We start from the raw sequence: 17,027 nt of genomic DNA, 5'->3' as shown, positions 1-17,027 counted from the left end.
CTCATGTTGGAACTGGATGATCTTCCAAGATACCTTCCAACCCAAACTATTTCAATGATACTTCTATAAAATTTAAGCAGACAATGGCTGTCAGTTCCATAATTGGTATTTTTATCCTGTTGTTGTACTGTGTTTTATTTTTCAGGCACAGAAGGGAGGGCAAACAAGGTAGTCTGCCTGTTAATGTTAGACTTTACAAAGCATTGCTGTCTAACTCTGGCACCCCAATCAAAATTTATAAAAAACCAAGGGAAGTAAACTGAGCTTCCTTTGCTATCCTAAGCAACATTTATGTATTTCAGCATGTCATGTTAGATCTGAAGTTAGAATGTGAATCACACCAGGACTTGTTTTTACATCTACAATTTAAAGAGCTCTCATGTTGATCTTCAACAGTGTTAGGCAGAACATATCCTAAATTAAATTAAAATTGCTTTTCCACTACAATTCATGATTCCCTGCTCCTTATTTTTCATCTGCATGCTAAATTTCTCTGAATTTATGAATCCACAGGCAACCTTACAAAATATTACTAGTAAATGAGATTTATTTTTATGCTTAATTTATGTAGCTTCACTTTGATATTTCTCCTGTTTTGAAGTTTCAAGACCACTTAAGGTTTTATTTGTTTTGCTTATTAAATTCATGTGGTTACCTTAGCTTAGTTCTGAAATGTTTTTTTGCAAAGGGTAAATAACCTTTCGTTTACAAAGTAGTAATAGGTAGCATTAATGTTAACAAGATTTTTATCTTTGGTGTAATACATAAAATAACTGTTTTTCTCATTATATAATTAAGAAAATTTCCTACTGTAACTGCATGTTGACAAAATAGAAAGGAAATGCTGGGCAGTTTTTAAAAAGCTTTTCTGAGAAGGATTCCTTTTCTGAGAGAGGCATTTGAATACTGAAACTGGGTTTGCAGATTTGGATTTTAGTTCTGCTTTTCAATCTTGTTTCTTTCTGTTTAGATTTTTTTTGCTTTAGATTTTTGTTTAGTCTGAAAGTTACTGACCATTTTGCATTTTTGTTTGGTCTTCACAATGAGAAGATGGCAGATTCAGGAGCAGGACTATGCTGTTATAACTCTTTGGGGACCTGTATGGGATGCTATCAGCTGCAGCCAGCAGTGATATGTCTGTGGGCTCCAGGGAAAATGTTGCTTTGCTGGACTCCCACTAATGCATCTGATCCACTTGCCCAGGGAGATGCTCCTTTGTGGTGAAATGCTGGAGCTACACACAACTCCTGGTCGTGTCTGACAGAGCAAAATTCTCTGGCCACTAGTTAATGCTTCCCTTCATGGGAGCAGTGTGTTATAACTGTATATTTGGCTTGGGTGGCTGGGGTAGTTGGGGAAGGCTACAGAGATGGCTTCTGTGAGAAACTGCCAGCAGCTTCCACCCTGTCCAGCAGAGCCAATGCCAGCTGGCTCCACAATGGATCTGCCACTGGCCAAGGCTGAGCCCATCAGGAATGGTACTAACACCTCTGTGATAGCATATTTAAGAAGAAGGAAAAAAACCCCTTTTTGCACAGATGTAATTGTGATCAGAGCAGAGCAGAGTGAGAATGTGTGGAGGAACAGCTCTGCAGACACCAAGATAAGTGCAGAAGGAGGGGCAGGAGGTGCTCCAGGCAGCAGAGCTGAGGCTCTCCTGCAGCTCCTGATGCACACTGCGGTGAAGCAGCTGTGCCCCTGCAGCCCATGGAGGGCCACGGGATGCAGAGATTCAACTGCAGCCTTGGAGGAGCTTTCTGGTTACTTTTAAAAATAACTCAAGCTCTTGACCTGGCTGTGTGTTCAGTCAGAGATAAAAATCATGCAGTGGAGGGGCCTAAGACCTAGAGCAAGGTATGAAGCAAGAAACATTGATGTGGCCCTTCCTGTATGAGCCAAAATACAAACCAGAAACTTCTGCATCAAGTCAGTTCCTCAACCTTAGACAAACACACCATTTGTCAAGGAGAAATTTAATCTGCAGCATCTATCTGTGCCAGTAGATAAGGAAAATTATCAAGAATCTGTTCTAAACTCCTCTTTGTTTTTCCCCTTTGCACATTTACACTTGCAGAGGAGATACTCATCTGAAGGCTTACTAAACTACTCGTTGGTCAATTCATTTTCTATTTAAGATGTCTAAACCAGCCCATCCAATATGAATGAGTCAGCTGTAGGAGAGCTTGTGTAGGTTTTCCAGCTGGCAGATCTGAAGGGATGCTAAATTGAGCAGAGGGTTGTGGTGTTAAGCTGCCAAGAAGTGGCAAAGGAAATGGTGGACGAACCACCAAGGAGTCTGGGTATATCTCTGTTAAGGTGATAGTGATGTGAACTGAGGCTGTGAGATGCACACATCCTTTTCTCAGATGCTTTGAGTGTTTCTTACTTGACCTTTTTATTAAAAACACATGATCTGTTATTGCACAAAAACTCCATGGCAGTGCTTTGCATCAGCTCAGCCATTCGCAGAGTCACCGTCTGCCTAAGTCCTTGATGTTTTCCCATCTCTGACACCTTTCTCTTATTCAGTTTTGTCCTCATCCTATTAATTTGTGTTTTGGTTTTCACCAGGATAGGGTTAAATTTTTGCAGCAGTAAGGAGGGGACTACTACCTCACATAGTTTCTGGGGATGGGGAAGGGAGTCTGTTCCAGGGACAAGGGATTCCTTCTGGTTGAGTAAATGTGGGAAAGGTTTTCCATGTGAATCCTTTCTCTTTTTGTACCCTCTGTCATTAGTATTGTTGCAGTTATTGCTCCTTTTCTTATCTCATTGCTGTTTCCAGTAACTTGTTCTTATCTCTACCCATGATCTTTGCCTTTTGTGCCTCCAGTTCTCTCCTCCAGCCCACTGCAGGGGGAGAGGGAGGGGCAAAGCAGGACAGCAAGAAAACAGCATGTGGTTTGGAGAATCGCAGTGGGGGCACTGAACTGGGGAGTACCATTACTAAACGACAATAGTTTCTAACAAACACAACATTTAATGACTAAATCAAGAATTTTTAATGCAGAAGTCTAGCAAGAACTTTTTTTAAAATTTTGCCTGTGAATTCAATAAACTTTCATTTGTACAATTTGAAAAGTCTGTGTCACTCCACTAAGAACCTTCAGGTCACAGTAAAGTTAAAATGCATGCTAAAATATATTAACAAAATTTACTTCAAATTAAACTTGGAATACTCACTCAAAATTGAAAAAAAAGTGCTCAAAGTTGGGGAATAAGATGCTGTAATCTTCCTCAAGGATAAACAAAATGACTGTGTTAAAGAATAATCATCTTAACTTTAATTACAGAACCGGTTGCAAGAGCCATCCACTGTAGCATTATCGCATACTGATATGCTCCAGGACTAGAATAGGCTCTGAGTGGATCAATTACTATTTATTTCCACCATCCTTTTCTCTAATTTCTCCAAATGATACCAATTTAGTGTAAGCCCACTGCAGATGTGAGTAAACACACTTTTATTTATAACCCTGCCTTTTGGCTGTGGTCCTCAGTCTGGTCACAGCCAGAGTTCCATAACTTGAAACAAAATTATTACTTGGGAGTTTAATCAGATTACAGATAAATGGCACTGCAGCAGATGGATAGGGGAGTTTGTTAACTTTAAGAGAAGAGTACTAAAGGATATTAAGAACAAAGGAACAAGCCATAATTATATATATGTTCCAAAGTATTAAAATACCCTTCCACTAATCCTGATAGTCACTTATAATATGAAGTCTTACTTTTCCTTGCCATTAGGCCCACTAGCACCAGCTGGATCTAAATTCAGTGAGTATTATAAGTCCACCCTTCAACAGTGTAACACTGATATCACATCTTTTACTTTCTAGTAGGTTGACTACAAGATGACAGCTTACCAAAACTGCTTTGCCAGGGCAGTTTGTGAGAAGGATCTTCCGCAGACTCTTGTATGCCAGAAATTAGAGTTCTCTTCATGGATCTTTTCCCTCAGAGCCCAGAAGCTAAGTGTGGGAGAAGTCCCATCTGAAACACAGACCGTGACATTCAGTTGTTACCAAGCATACATGCCTCCACATATCCATATCAACAAATTAAATCACTTGCCTATATTAAACAAAGGTCAAACATGTCTGCAGAAAATCATCTTGGATTTTTCTTTTGTAAGCAAAGATGCAAACAAAAGCTTGGTGCTACATAGGCAAGCACAGAGAGATTAATGGAATTGAAATTGATTTTGAAACATGAAACAAAATGTTTTTCCAAATGCATATTCATTTAAGGAACTGTGTAACTAAGCACCTATTTACATATGTATCTACTTCTGCTTGCCCACTGACTACTATATTTTGAAATCCTGTTGGTGAGAGAAAGAAAAATAACTGTATTGTTTCCTAAAGTTAAAGATTATGCAATTATGCTGTGAAATGGATAGTTTATCAGAGAAAAATAACGGTTGCATCTAGCTGTGTTTAGGCAGGCAATTAAAGAGGTTGGTTCCACTCAGGGGGTAACCTGAAAGCTATTCTGGTGCTCAGACCAGTTTTGATCTCTCACTGCTGGTGCTTGACCTGCCCTCCCTTGACACCATGGCTGCTTTCCACGAGCAAGTCTTCTAGGAAAAGTAAAAGCTGATCCAAGTTTAACTCCTTATTTGTTATTCTGGCAATTGTTTTTTGTGTATCTCTGTCTCATTTCCCCCTTCTTGTTTGTCCTGAAGAGACATGAAAACAGGATGTTAGAGGCAGAGAAATTAGCCCAAGCAGCAGGATATTCAGTGCCTGCAGGCTGTGGTCTGCCAGCTGATAAGGTTTTTCTTCTAAAGTCATCTAAGAAGAATCAGAAAGGTATCAGAGTGAAAGACAAGCTTGGTACATAAAACACCTCAGTTTCTATAGAGAACATTTTTCAAAGTTGTCTGGGTAGGGACAATCTTTTAATGAGCCCTTTAAAAAAAAGCATTATCGACACACGAGCAGTACTTAGTTTCTTTTTAGTTGGTTTTAATGAAAATCTAATTAATTAAGTTGGCCAAATTAATTAAGCTAATGAAATCAACCAAGAGAACTTTCAGTTTTGTGTCCAGAGGCTACAAAGACGTTTTTTGTCAAATAATCTTCTTAGTGTTCCTACTCTAAGTTAATAGAAAGACCCAAGATGTAAACTACCTTTGCCACCAAGGAGCAGTGGAATTAAGTATTTTAATTACAACTACAATTGTTCTTAATTAGTAACATGTAATATAATGCAAGAGCTTCCTTCCTTTGAATGCTGTTGAATAATGGTGTCTCTGAGAGAAAAAGGGACAAACCACTGAATATGATATGAATTGCTTGATGCTGTTTCTTTTTTCCTAACATTTCCCTTCACTGTGTTCATTCTGAGAAGGATCTAATTGAATTGTCATTGTCTCTGATGATTTGCCAAGAAATTTGCTCAGAAGAGCCTATTAGTGGATGGTTGTACCCCAACCATCATTGTACATTATTGTATGCTCAGCCATTGTTGTACATCAATCTGGAATACCATTTGGAAAGCCTGTCTTCAGTCTTTCCATTGTTGCCACTCTTGTGACAAAAAGTCCGACAGAGAGGTTGCTCTGCCTCTTTCTTGCTTTCTTGCTTTCTCTCTCTCTCTCTTTCTTTCTCTCTCTTTTTTTTCCTTTTTTCTTTTTTCTTTTTTCTTTTTTCTTTTTTCTTTTTTCTTTCTCTTCTTCTTGTTCTATTTCTATTTCTATTTCTCCTGTTATTTTTCCCTTTTTAGCCACCCCATATTTCAGGCATGTTTATCTTCATGTTTATAAAAATGCTCCATGCTCCCTGCAAATCCCCTCTCTCCTGGGAGAGGTTTACAGCACATTTTATGACCAAGTTCCCACAGATTCCCCCATTCCTCTCCTTTCAGTGCAGCGCATTTTGTTCAGTGCCAGGTCTGGCAAATAAACCTGTGCTGCATGCCCTATTTGCCTTCTTTTTCACATGAAGTCCACATTCAGAGGAAAATAGGGACAGTGGATTCTATACCTGAATGAAGGTCAGTGGAAAGAAGAAACCTCCATGTGTGTGAGATCAGTCAGCTTCCCAATTCCAAATGTCACTGAGCTTATTTATTATCTGCAAAAAAGTCTTGCATCTCTTCTCTCTTGTTACAAGCAACTGTGGATTTTTTCATAATCTACAAATGCATCCAGGATCCCTTATGTTCCCCATATCCCGTAACTTCAGTAATTCAGTAAATAATCTGCCAGAAAATCTCCTATCCAAATAGCCCTCTAGGTATTATAATAACACCACTTATATGAAATGAAATTAAATGTTTAGTGTACAGTCTGAAACTGAAATAGAGCTTAAATTGAAGCACCCCATGCTTTAAAACCTTTCATTACTTAATCTACGTGGAAAGGACGCCAGATGTTGTTCCTTTTTTGGGTTTTTGTTTGTTTGTTTTTTTGTCAAAAGTATATTGCTTTTAATATTCTAGCTGAAATATACCAGAGGCAAGTCCTTAGCTGGTATAAAATGTCACAAGTCTGCTGTGGTCAATGAAGCAATAGCAGTTTATTGCAAAGGAGGATCTGAAACAAACAAGAATATTTAGTCTGAATTGATGGAAAAATAAAGTAAAAATTTGTTTGTCTGCAAAATCAATGCCTGAAAGATGATGGTGTTCTCTATATCTCCTTATCTCCATAATTTCGATAAACTTTTAATTTTATCTCATAATCTCTATATTCTTTAATTTAACAAATATTCTGTTGTAAGAGTCCGCATTCAAACAATCCTTCAGATAACAAGACACTAAAACAAATACATACATTTAATAAAATGCCACTCTGTGAAAGTATAAATTACGTGATAATGACCCAGAATCTAAGAGCTCATCCTGATCCAAAATGTATGCTAGTGAGAACCAGTTTTCTGCATAAGAATTTCTGTTAAGTATTTCTGTGATTAGTCAATGTGTACAAAAATCCCTTGAATCACTGTCTTAAAAAAATGAATAGATAACATGTAGTTAGGTCAGGATTCAAAAAGAAGGTTCAGAAAATAGATGTGTTACAGAAGAATGTGGAAGTCAAACAGTGGCTCAAAAAGCAAAACAATAAGCTTGCTTTTTACGCAGGGAAGAGCTGAAAAAATTACAATCTTTGCAGGACTGCTCTGTGTTAACATTGCTGGCCAGCCCATATGTCACTTCCTTCAGAAGAGCATCAGTAGTGAAGTAATGAAGTCTCTCTGGTCAAGGTACTCAGAGTCTCTCAATCCAGGCTAAGGGAAGCACTCTTCAAAACTGACTCATAGGTGAAAGCAAAAAGTCAGCTTTTAGTAGCCGTGTACAAAAGTCTCCTGGGGTCACTGTTTGCAATTTTCAAGGGTGGGATTATAATTCAAAATGATCTTTAAAAATTGGAGAAGTAGCCTGGGGGAAAAGGAACAAAATTTAATGCAGGAAAAGAAAAACCCACATAATTTCTTTGGCTGTAAAATCCATGGCTATAGCAATGTTCCTTGAAAGCAGAGGATTCCACATGTCACTAAAACAATGAGTGTTGCAGGCAAAAGCTTGGGAGAAACATGGTAACCCACAGTTTTATAGCAAATGGTCCATAGGGCAGCCTATCACAAGCTGCAATAAGAGTCAACAGCCTCACACTTAAAGATAAAAATTCAGTATAAGCAGAAGTATTGCCTACAAGAGCACTCAACAGTGTGCTCAAGGCTATAGCTGACGTGTTGTCTCAGTTTTTGAGCTTCTCCTCCTTGAAGAACCAGCCAAAAATCAGAATAGTTCTTTGAAGACAACACTGGATTAATTAGAATTGGTTTAAGTTTGTTTTTCTCCAGAAAGAGAAAAGGATAAACCAAGGAGGATTGCAGTTATCTTCAACTATGCAGCAGAAAAGGAAACTGTTTGTTCCCCTTGTCTGCGGTTGATTGCACGGCAGGAAAACTACAGTAAGGTTCAGCTTTGACATTGGGAAATGCCAGGAAAGTGAAGTCTCAAAGGATCAATCACTGGGCAGTATTTAAGAATGTAAACCTTGGTCAGGAATGGCAGGCAGATTTTGTCTTGCCTGGGTGGTCCCACAGTGTCCCACCAAATTTGCAATTGGTGTTCTGACTCAACATAGCTGAAAATAATTCGGCCTGAGGCAGGCACAAATAACGTGTAAGAGGAAGAGGGATGACAGCATTTATTGGGCAAGATGTGTTCCTCTTTCATATCTTTATCACAAACTCCAGCCAGTGGTGTTCTGCATGATGATGGGATGGCATTTTCTTTTGTCTCATTCTCTATTAGCCCCCCATGTTAATAATTCCTTCTCCCCATTCAAACTGTTGTTTTGGCTTTTTTGCAGGGTGGGGAGTGAGGAAAGGGACTTCCTGCATTTTACAGGGATTAGGAAGGGTTCTTGAAAGTCCACCTGGGGATGCTGGCCTCTGTAACCACTGTGAGAAAAGGGAAGGTTCCCTCATGCTGTGACAGCTGCAGACACCACTAAGCTTGAGCAAGGCAAAAGAAGGTCAAGGTTTTGGAGGTAGAACGTTTGCAAAGTATTGCCTTGCAAAACTGAGGAGAAAATATTTCACTAATACATGTTGGTTAAAGGCAGAAGAATTATCTCAAATATGAAAGACAGCAAATACTGAAACACGAAAAGCAGATGTGAATCATCATTAAAGTACAATTTTAAAAACAACACAAATTTTGTATGTTAATCAGTACTTTTTGAACTGTCTTTAACTAATCAGCAAATATTTTTCTTCATTTAATGGACTTAGAATAAAACCTGCCATTTGCTAGTAAGAAATAGCACAGTTCTTGGGGTGCTGGAGGGGTTTTTGTTCTTTTTCTTTATTTTTCTTTTTTTGATTGGGATTGTAATCAGTATAGAAAGTCCCTTCAAGTCAATCAGAGAACTTTAGAGACTGAAAATTTCAGTCACAACTAGAAATCATAGAAAATAGGGCTGCAGAATACCTTGAGAGATCTTCTAGTCCATCCTCTCTCTCATAATGGAGGAAGATCTACAAGTAAATAATTCTCAAGAGATTTTTATCTCTCCTGTTTGTAAGAGTCATCAGTGGTGAAGAATCTTCTGCCTCCCAAAATGAGCTGCTTCTGTGCTACATTAATCATACAGGCAGAGCCTAAATGCATGAACTGAACCTGTCTTCTCTGGCTTTTTAGGAAACACTCCCTGTAAGTTTCCTGTTCCATCCTGCTCTTTAAGGGTCTGCCCAGCAGCAGGAGACTGAAAATGGAGAATCAAGCTCATGATCCAGCCTGTGAAAATATCCATGAAGATGAGTGACTGATAAGAATTTGGTTTTGCTGTGTGAGGAGGAAACCCTGGAAAAGAGGTGGGAGTTAGAGATGTTTGCTTCTTCCTAACTCCGATAGCTTTCACTTGAGAAGTGAATGTTTGTACAGCAGGATGTTCTCTCAGCCGGTGGTTTCCAGAGGAGGAACAACTCACCAAAGTGAGAATTGCATCTGTAACTATTTCGAGTGGTAGATGTGTTTCCCTCTGATGCTAAAGTCTGGTGTGGTAGGAAGGAGCCTTACAACTAAGAGGAACAACTGGAAGAGAAACCACTTTGGAAACTGTCTTGCCAGGCATTTTTTTTTGTGCACAAGGAACAGAACAACATGGCACTTGCACATGGTGAACATTTTTTAGGCACTTTATGGTGAGAGTGCTTGACAGCTTCCCCTTGAGCTTCGCAAATGAGTCTGAGAAGGCAGCAGTGATCTGTCATCTGTCCTTACAACCACAAGCCAGCAGGTGAGGTGCTGAGCTTTAGATAGTGCTCACTCTCCCTTCCTCTCACATCAGCCAGCTTTTCCAGTTTTTGAACATTGCATGGTGCTTTCTGCTGCTGCTTCCCAGCTTTCTGCATGCAAAGTTATTGCTTTGAACTGCCACAGCTGGCCACAGATTGGTAACCACCTGCACCTTACAACACCTGTGTTTATCATCTCCTGTGACGGATGTGTTGGCAATTTTCATATTTGTACTGACCTTACACTGCCTTAAAAATGTTATTTTACTTTTATGTGGTGCACTAAGCGCTTCAACTGAGAATATACAAATATATTAATTATTATAGCAAGAAGTTTCCAGCTGCTACTGTCAGAGTAGTTGTCCCTCTATGGACAAACACCCCAAGGTTCAGCCCTGAGGGTTCCTGAAAGGGTCTTGGGGCTCAGTCCCCTGGCTCAAGGCCATGCAGTAGAAGCCCATGTCATGGGGAAGTCCCTGAGACTTTTGCTGACAGCAGAGATGATATGGCAGCAGGAGCTTTCCTACACACACTTCAGGGGTAGCAGCACCTCCAGTTAACCTAGGTCACAGGCAGTGTCACTGCAGCTCTGCTGCTTCTGTTAGCCAGACCTGGGCATGAAACCTGCAGTGGAGAGGAGCATCAGCTGCCTTCATGCCATGTGGATGGAAGCTTTCAGGGGGCCAATACTACAGCCCCAGTGCATCCTCCACAAACATGAAGATACGTGTCTGATTTGTCAGATGTTGCTACTGTACAACTTTATGGCAGCTTTTAAATTGTAAACCATGGACCAGCAGGTAGTGGACCATTTGTATCAACATTCTTGGTCTGCCTATTTGTTTTTCTACAAAATATGTGTGCAAACACACATCATTATGAGTAACATATATAAAAATAAAATTATATGCAAGGTGCACATACAAGTGTGAACAGAAATAAATGTGGTGTCAAAGGCAGAGAATATTATAGTGTGCTATAGCATAGACTATATACAGGAAATCACTGAAGATATTTTGCTTCCTATGAGGATCACATCCCTTCCCACAAATCGTTATATAACCCTCCCGTGGCAACTGCAGCATTTGTGCAAGGAATTGTTAGGAAAATATTATGTATATTTAGCTGTTTCAGAGCAAAAGAGCATATTCCAAGGGTATACCTTAATATCTAACTCTTTTAATACTCACAAAAGAGGCTGGAAACAGCTTCCCCTGCCTTGCCACTCCCTGAACTTAGCTGGAAGCTTTTTCCTGGATGCACGTGAACACAACGGAGTTGGAAAATTTTGGGGCTTGTAAATTTTGCAGTCTGTATTTTAGCCACTGGGTGCCGCTACCAAATCACTTGTCAAAACCAGTTTCTCCAAATACAAGACTGCAATTTTTATAGCATGCCTGGATTTAACCTTAGCCTGAGACACTAGGTTTTGTGCGGCTGCTGTTATCCAAAGGTTCATACAATAACTGTTCTCTCAGAGCTGCCAGTGGGCTTCAGTCAGCTGCAGCCAAGACATTTCCTCACAAAAGAGTAATGGAACAGCTTTTTATTAAAGTGCACAAGTGACAGGTGAGCTGGATTAACAACAAGAAGATCTAAAAGAAAATTTTAAGAAGTATTTCATAGACATCAAATATTTATAGAGGGCTAAAAGACCTGATTCTTATGATATGAGAGGAATTTGCTGAAAATAAACCATGGATCTCTGCTGTTACATAAACTCATAAAAAGTATTAGTGAAACAAGATGATCAATTAATCCTATTCCAAATTGCTACCATGTCCTCCACCATCATTAGAAAAGTTTTGTTTCAGGTATGCTTTTAATCAACTGCAGATTTTTTCAAACTGATTCTTCACATTATCCTTGCTATTTTAAGTGGCCATTGCTCTGTTTGGAACTCCTGAATATAAATGCAATACTGTCACAGTAGTCTAATGGTATATTTAGACCTGAGGATATTTGTTTGCAGTCCTCAGTGGTTATGACAATGCACATGAAAAGCACATATCTCAACAGATGCAACTACTTACTAAAAAACCCATATTCATTGTATCTTCAGATGAAAGAAGAAAACATGATGCTGTCGAGTCATCTCTCCTGCAACACCTGGGCAGGTGCCAGCTAAAACCACTGACAAAGCACTCACCTCTGAGTTCTTCTCTGAGAGGCAATGACAAAAGGAAGGGAGGACATGGCAGGAGTCCTGTGTTGGATGGTCAGAGAAGAGGGGAGTGGGGACAGCAGCAGCACAAAGGACAAGTGACAGGAGGAAAAGCAGCAGGGTTTTGGGGGGGCGAGGAAAGGCGTATAATGCTACCAATTCTCTGCAGCAAGCCCTTCCTACAAAACATTGGGAGCCACTAACCTACAGTTCATGGTTCTGCAGGTGATAGAGACCATTTCCTCATCCTGGAAATCGTAAATTTTTTCTTGGAAATCATAATCTCTTTTATGTTGCTGGCAGCTGGCCAAGTCAGATATAATTTCACTGATTCTCTGCCTGAAATCAATTCGTTATAGTGCAGCATGGTGAGGGCCTGACAAATAACCTCAGAGAGCTGTTCTTGATTGTGGAGGGAATTTCATCCTTTAAAAAGAAATTTACCTCTACTCATAGCCAGTTGCTTTCACTTGCCTGATATTAGCTTATGCAAGAATGAGTTTCAGGCATGCATTTCAATGTCAAGACTTCGAGAAGAATTTCACATTTTTTTGTTAGTTTTGTATCACCTTGTTTCAATCCCCTTGTATTCTCCCACATCCTGGATTTAAGAAACTAAAGGAAAGGAATTAAGGGTGACTTAATGTCATTTCTGTGCAAGGTACAGATCTGATGTTCCCACAGGAAAATGGTCTGCTCAATTCCCTAAATGTGAGCTCAATAAAAATCCCCAGATTCTCATTAAATGGCTGGAATGTATCAGACTGTAGAAGTCAAAACACTGCTGAAATTGTTCAGAGAAAGCTCTAGCAGTCTCCTGCCTAATGGGTGTGTGAATAAGCACATGCAGGTAGGAACAATCCTCCTGCCCTACTCCACGGCAGCTCAGCTGCTGGATTGCCTTTGGTTTTGGATCAGAGCAGTCCATGGTAGTTACCTCCTTCCAAAGGACACAAAGCACTTTGATATCTGCTCCCCAACAGGAGGAAAACATCCTCCAAAACACTAACATTTTCTTCTTAACACATTCATGTTACTTTGGCAAGTCCAATCATCATCTTAATTCATTTTTTTTCCCCCCTAGAGAAGTGCTACAATGAGGTTTTATTTGCATGAGTTATTTACTCACAGGTTAACCAACACCATGTGACATCATTATTGCTGTCCCTGACCTTGTGTCCTAGGGAACAGATAGCCCCCTCCAGACCCCATAAGTTGGGGCAAGCAGCAGCTTTTGAAGCTGTTGTGGCTGCTCCAGGCCGCTGCGTCCTCTTGCTTCTCCCTTGTGAGGACCTTGGTGCAGGGGACTGGTTTCACTGGCAGCTAGATAGGTACTAGGAGAGAACTGGCCATTACTGGAAAAGAAGAACAGTACTCAGTTCCATTTTTAAGTGTAATGGGTGTTGTGTTTTCCCGCGATAACCATGTCCCCTTTTTAAAATAAAAATCTCTTTGCTTGTGTCATTTCTCACCTGCCTGCTTGCAGCAGGTGTAAAAGCAGGCTGGATTGGCACCTTTAGCTTTTGCAGGTCTTAGCATGTGGGCTTTAGTTGCTAAGGCACTTGGCAGATTGACAATTGCATCCACAATGGTGGGGAAGAATGGTATTCATTTAAAGAATTAAGCTAATGAAGAAAATGTGGGGGACAGAAGGATGGGGGACAAGGGAGTTCCACAGCCCAACTGCCACAGGACGTGCCAGCACACAGCTGTAGATAAACCATAGATCCTTGTGCTAAACAAAAACAACAACTGTTGTCCTTCAGAATTTTTCTGGTTAGAGCACTGGTCAAACACAACTGTGTATTTTTTAGAAGATCTGGGAGGAACAAAAGTGCAAATGCATGGATGGAGGCCTGACTCAGTCAGTGCTTTTTATTGATGCCCCATGCAGGCAAATTGGCATGAACTGAAATGTAAGATTTCCTGGGAAAAAAAAAAAAAAGCTGCATGGTCTTCTGTAGAGAAGGCTGGAGAATAAAACAGTGAGAGATCTACTAAACCCCTCAGCAGGGGAAGAGCCTGCCCACCTTCACACACACAGCTGAACAAATAGTTTGCCTTTGCTGTGATCCAAGGATACAGGGTCTGAGCCTCCTTCCCACTATGCTGAACACGGTACAACAACAGCAGTCTTCAGCTCTCTTCAACTCTTGCAAAAAATCAGTGCTGTTGCATCTTGGCTAAAGCTGGTTTGGATATTCCTGAAATGCATGGCAGTAATCATAGTCTGACTGCTCCTGGAGATATGGTCTGACTCAAAACCAACAAGAACTGGAGTTTCAGGATAATCCCTATGCTTCAAACAGTCTCACTTACTCCATGTGGATGGTCCCAAAACTGGGGCCCGAAGGTAACTGCCATTGCAATTAGTGGCTTCAAGGGAACAAAGAAGGGGCTCTTTTTACTACAGTGAAACTGGTAAGATGATCTCTTTTCCAGACCTAAGCTCCCACTGGTCCAATAATAACCAATAACTGTGATTTCCATCACTTGCATCCTCTGGGAGACACTTATGTATCACTGATTCATATTGCAAGTTTCCTTGTTATGCGACTGCCGTAAGCCTGGCAAATCAAAAAGCGCTGACAGCTCACTGAAGGAGGAGATACTGAGCAGAGACAGACAGGAATTTTCCAACAAAACAACATGTCAACACCAAAACATTTAAAGGAAACAATAGAAATGCCAGTGAAAGTTTAGTAAGGAAGGTATTTTGGAGAGAGGTACATCCACACACCTTTGATGGGCAGGTACCCTCTGGAGAGGAATGTTGTATGGCAAGCAGAAAACTACCACCCATTGAATCTCTGCCTGGGTGTCTCTCACTGTCCTGACCCTCAGGAGCTGCTGCCTGCAATATCAAATGTGGGCATACTTTCTTCAAAGCTGATATGCCAGATGGATTGTTCCTTACCAAATTAGAAGATGAAGTGTGTTGGCAGAGACTCCTTGGGAAGCAGGAAATGCCTGCACGATGCTTCCCACTCCCTTCCTAGCAGATCTCACTGCCTCAATGCTGCCTCAATCGGCAGCTCCCCGCTCCCCCTGGCATCAGAACCCAAACCTCCTTAGTTTCATGAAATTACAGAAACAGCTCTGTATAGCTGAGCCCTCCATTCCCACCATTTTATTTCAAGTGCTTCCAGGCCCTCTTTGATTACCTGCTACAAAGGCAGTAGTACATATGGAGGTTTACTTTGATATGATATAGTTGAATCCTTAAAAGTAAATTATTATGATAATACCTAAAAGCAAAACCCACCACCTCTTAAAATATTCTTTTTGTAAACAATTGTCTAAATTTTGAATTATTTGCAGGAAGTTTCTACAATGAGATACTTGGGACCAAAATTTGCATTTGACAAAAAAACAGGAGCTAAATGATAGGTAGCATTTTGGTCATGTGGCACTGGTATTATAATCATGCTACCAGCCCAGAAGTGTTCACCTGATTTCTAAAGGCACAATTTGAGAGGAACAGCCAGTCAATTCCCTTGTGGAAAGACCAACTTTCATGTATTAACTAAAGCACTCGCAACAGGTGTAAACAACTTTCCATTAGATGTAAAGTTCCTGGTACATTAGACAACATCACACTTTAACCTTCCAAGATCTAATTTAATTCCTAGGATCAAGAGCTCATGTTACTAATACATTTTGCCAAAACCCTGGGATCATGTCCTACATATTACAGTAATTCTTTCCAGAAGAATTTAAATTTGTAAATAATGAAGAGCTCGTACAACTCCTTCTGTTAGCAGTGCTGCTGGGCCTTTTGCCAGTTTGTAAGCTGAAGAATTTTGGTGTTTAGTGCTCCCATCTGTTCGGAAAGCCTGAGGGTGAGTAGTTATCAAAAGCAATATGTAGGCTTTTTTATTCCATGTCTGAGATTTTATGACATACTTTGTCACAAAACAGGCCACTGGGGAGAAGAGATTTCCCTCCACCCCAGTCTCTCTGCCTGGGGAACCTCTGAAGTCCCACATACTTGATTTTTGCCCAGTCTTGATCTAAACAGACCAAAATTCACACAAATATATAATAATTCTCATCCTGATACCTCAGATAGAAATATGACCAAGTGTTTCTCAGTTATGAAAGAATTAAAATCTCAGGCATGTATATACTCAGTGCAGAGGAATTCAATAAACACAGCTCTGTTTGAATGAGGGTTTTGAAGGCAGCCCCGCTGTCAAGGTATAAGGAATCTTTTGTACCCCAAATAAACACATCAAATGTGCCTTTCTGCTGCATCAAGGCTTGGAAGATGAGGGCTCCTCTCCTCACTGGGATGGCCAAGTGCACAGGGGGACATGGGGCTGCAGGCAACCTATCTGTTCCAGGGCACTGTCTGACTAACCCTGTGAAACAGCATTCTCACTGAATGGGATGGGCATCCTCACCTCAACCCTCCTGGCTTGAATGCACTCCAACAAAAAGGTTATTTTCCACAAGTAACCGTTTCACTAGAAGCCTCTCAGGACAGCTAAGGGCAGGTAGTTTGGCAGCTACCAGCTCTCTGTGTGCTGTGTCCAGAGGGCAGTTTGCAATGTGGCCTCTGTCACAGAGTGAGGGCACCCCCTCTCCTCCTGCAGGTGATCTCTGCCTGTTCCCCAGGGTCAAACCAGTGAGAAGGGAGTGGCACTCAGTGTGCATCTCCTGCAAGCCCTGTCTGTGGATTAATCATACGAGCAAAGGTTGTCAACAACTTCTTTGGGCAAGGCATGAACCAACACAGATGTTGATGGCTCCAGGGCTGGTGGAGCCACCCTGCAGAAAGCAGAGGTGGGAATGGCAGTCTTTGTAGAAGCCTCTTCCTGATTCATCAAAACCAGTTACTGCACCCAGTAAACTCCAGTGAGATGCCAGGGTACAGAGGGAGTAATTCCTCCCTCTGCTTTCTATTTCTTCAAGAAGGTTTAATTTTACATGTTAAGAAACTGAACTCAAAAATTGGAAAAAACAAGGGGAAAACTCTGAGAGACCTTAGATTACAAATAGATTTTTAATTGTTATTTAAAGTCTACAGTTTATGGACACCTTCCATAAACTTCTTTGGGGTTTGCCCTTGGCCTGCTTTAACTCAGAAGACTCACTGCCAAGAT

Source organism: Geospiza fortis, unplaced genomic scaffold (genome assembly GCF_000277835.1).
Source record: "Geospiza fortis unplaced genomic scaffold, GeoFor_1.0 scaffold186, whole genome shotgun sequence".
In the NCBI taxonomy this organism is placed as follows: domain Eukaryota; kingdom Metazoa; phylum Chordata; class Aves; order Passeriformes; family Thraupidae; genus Geospiza; species Geospiza fortis.
Note: the sequence above shows the minus strand (reverse complement) of the source record.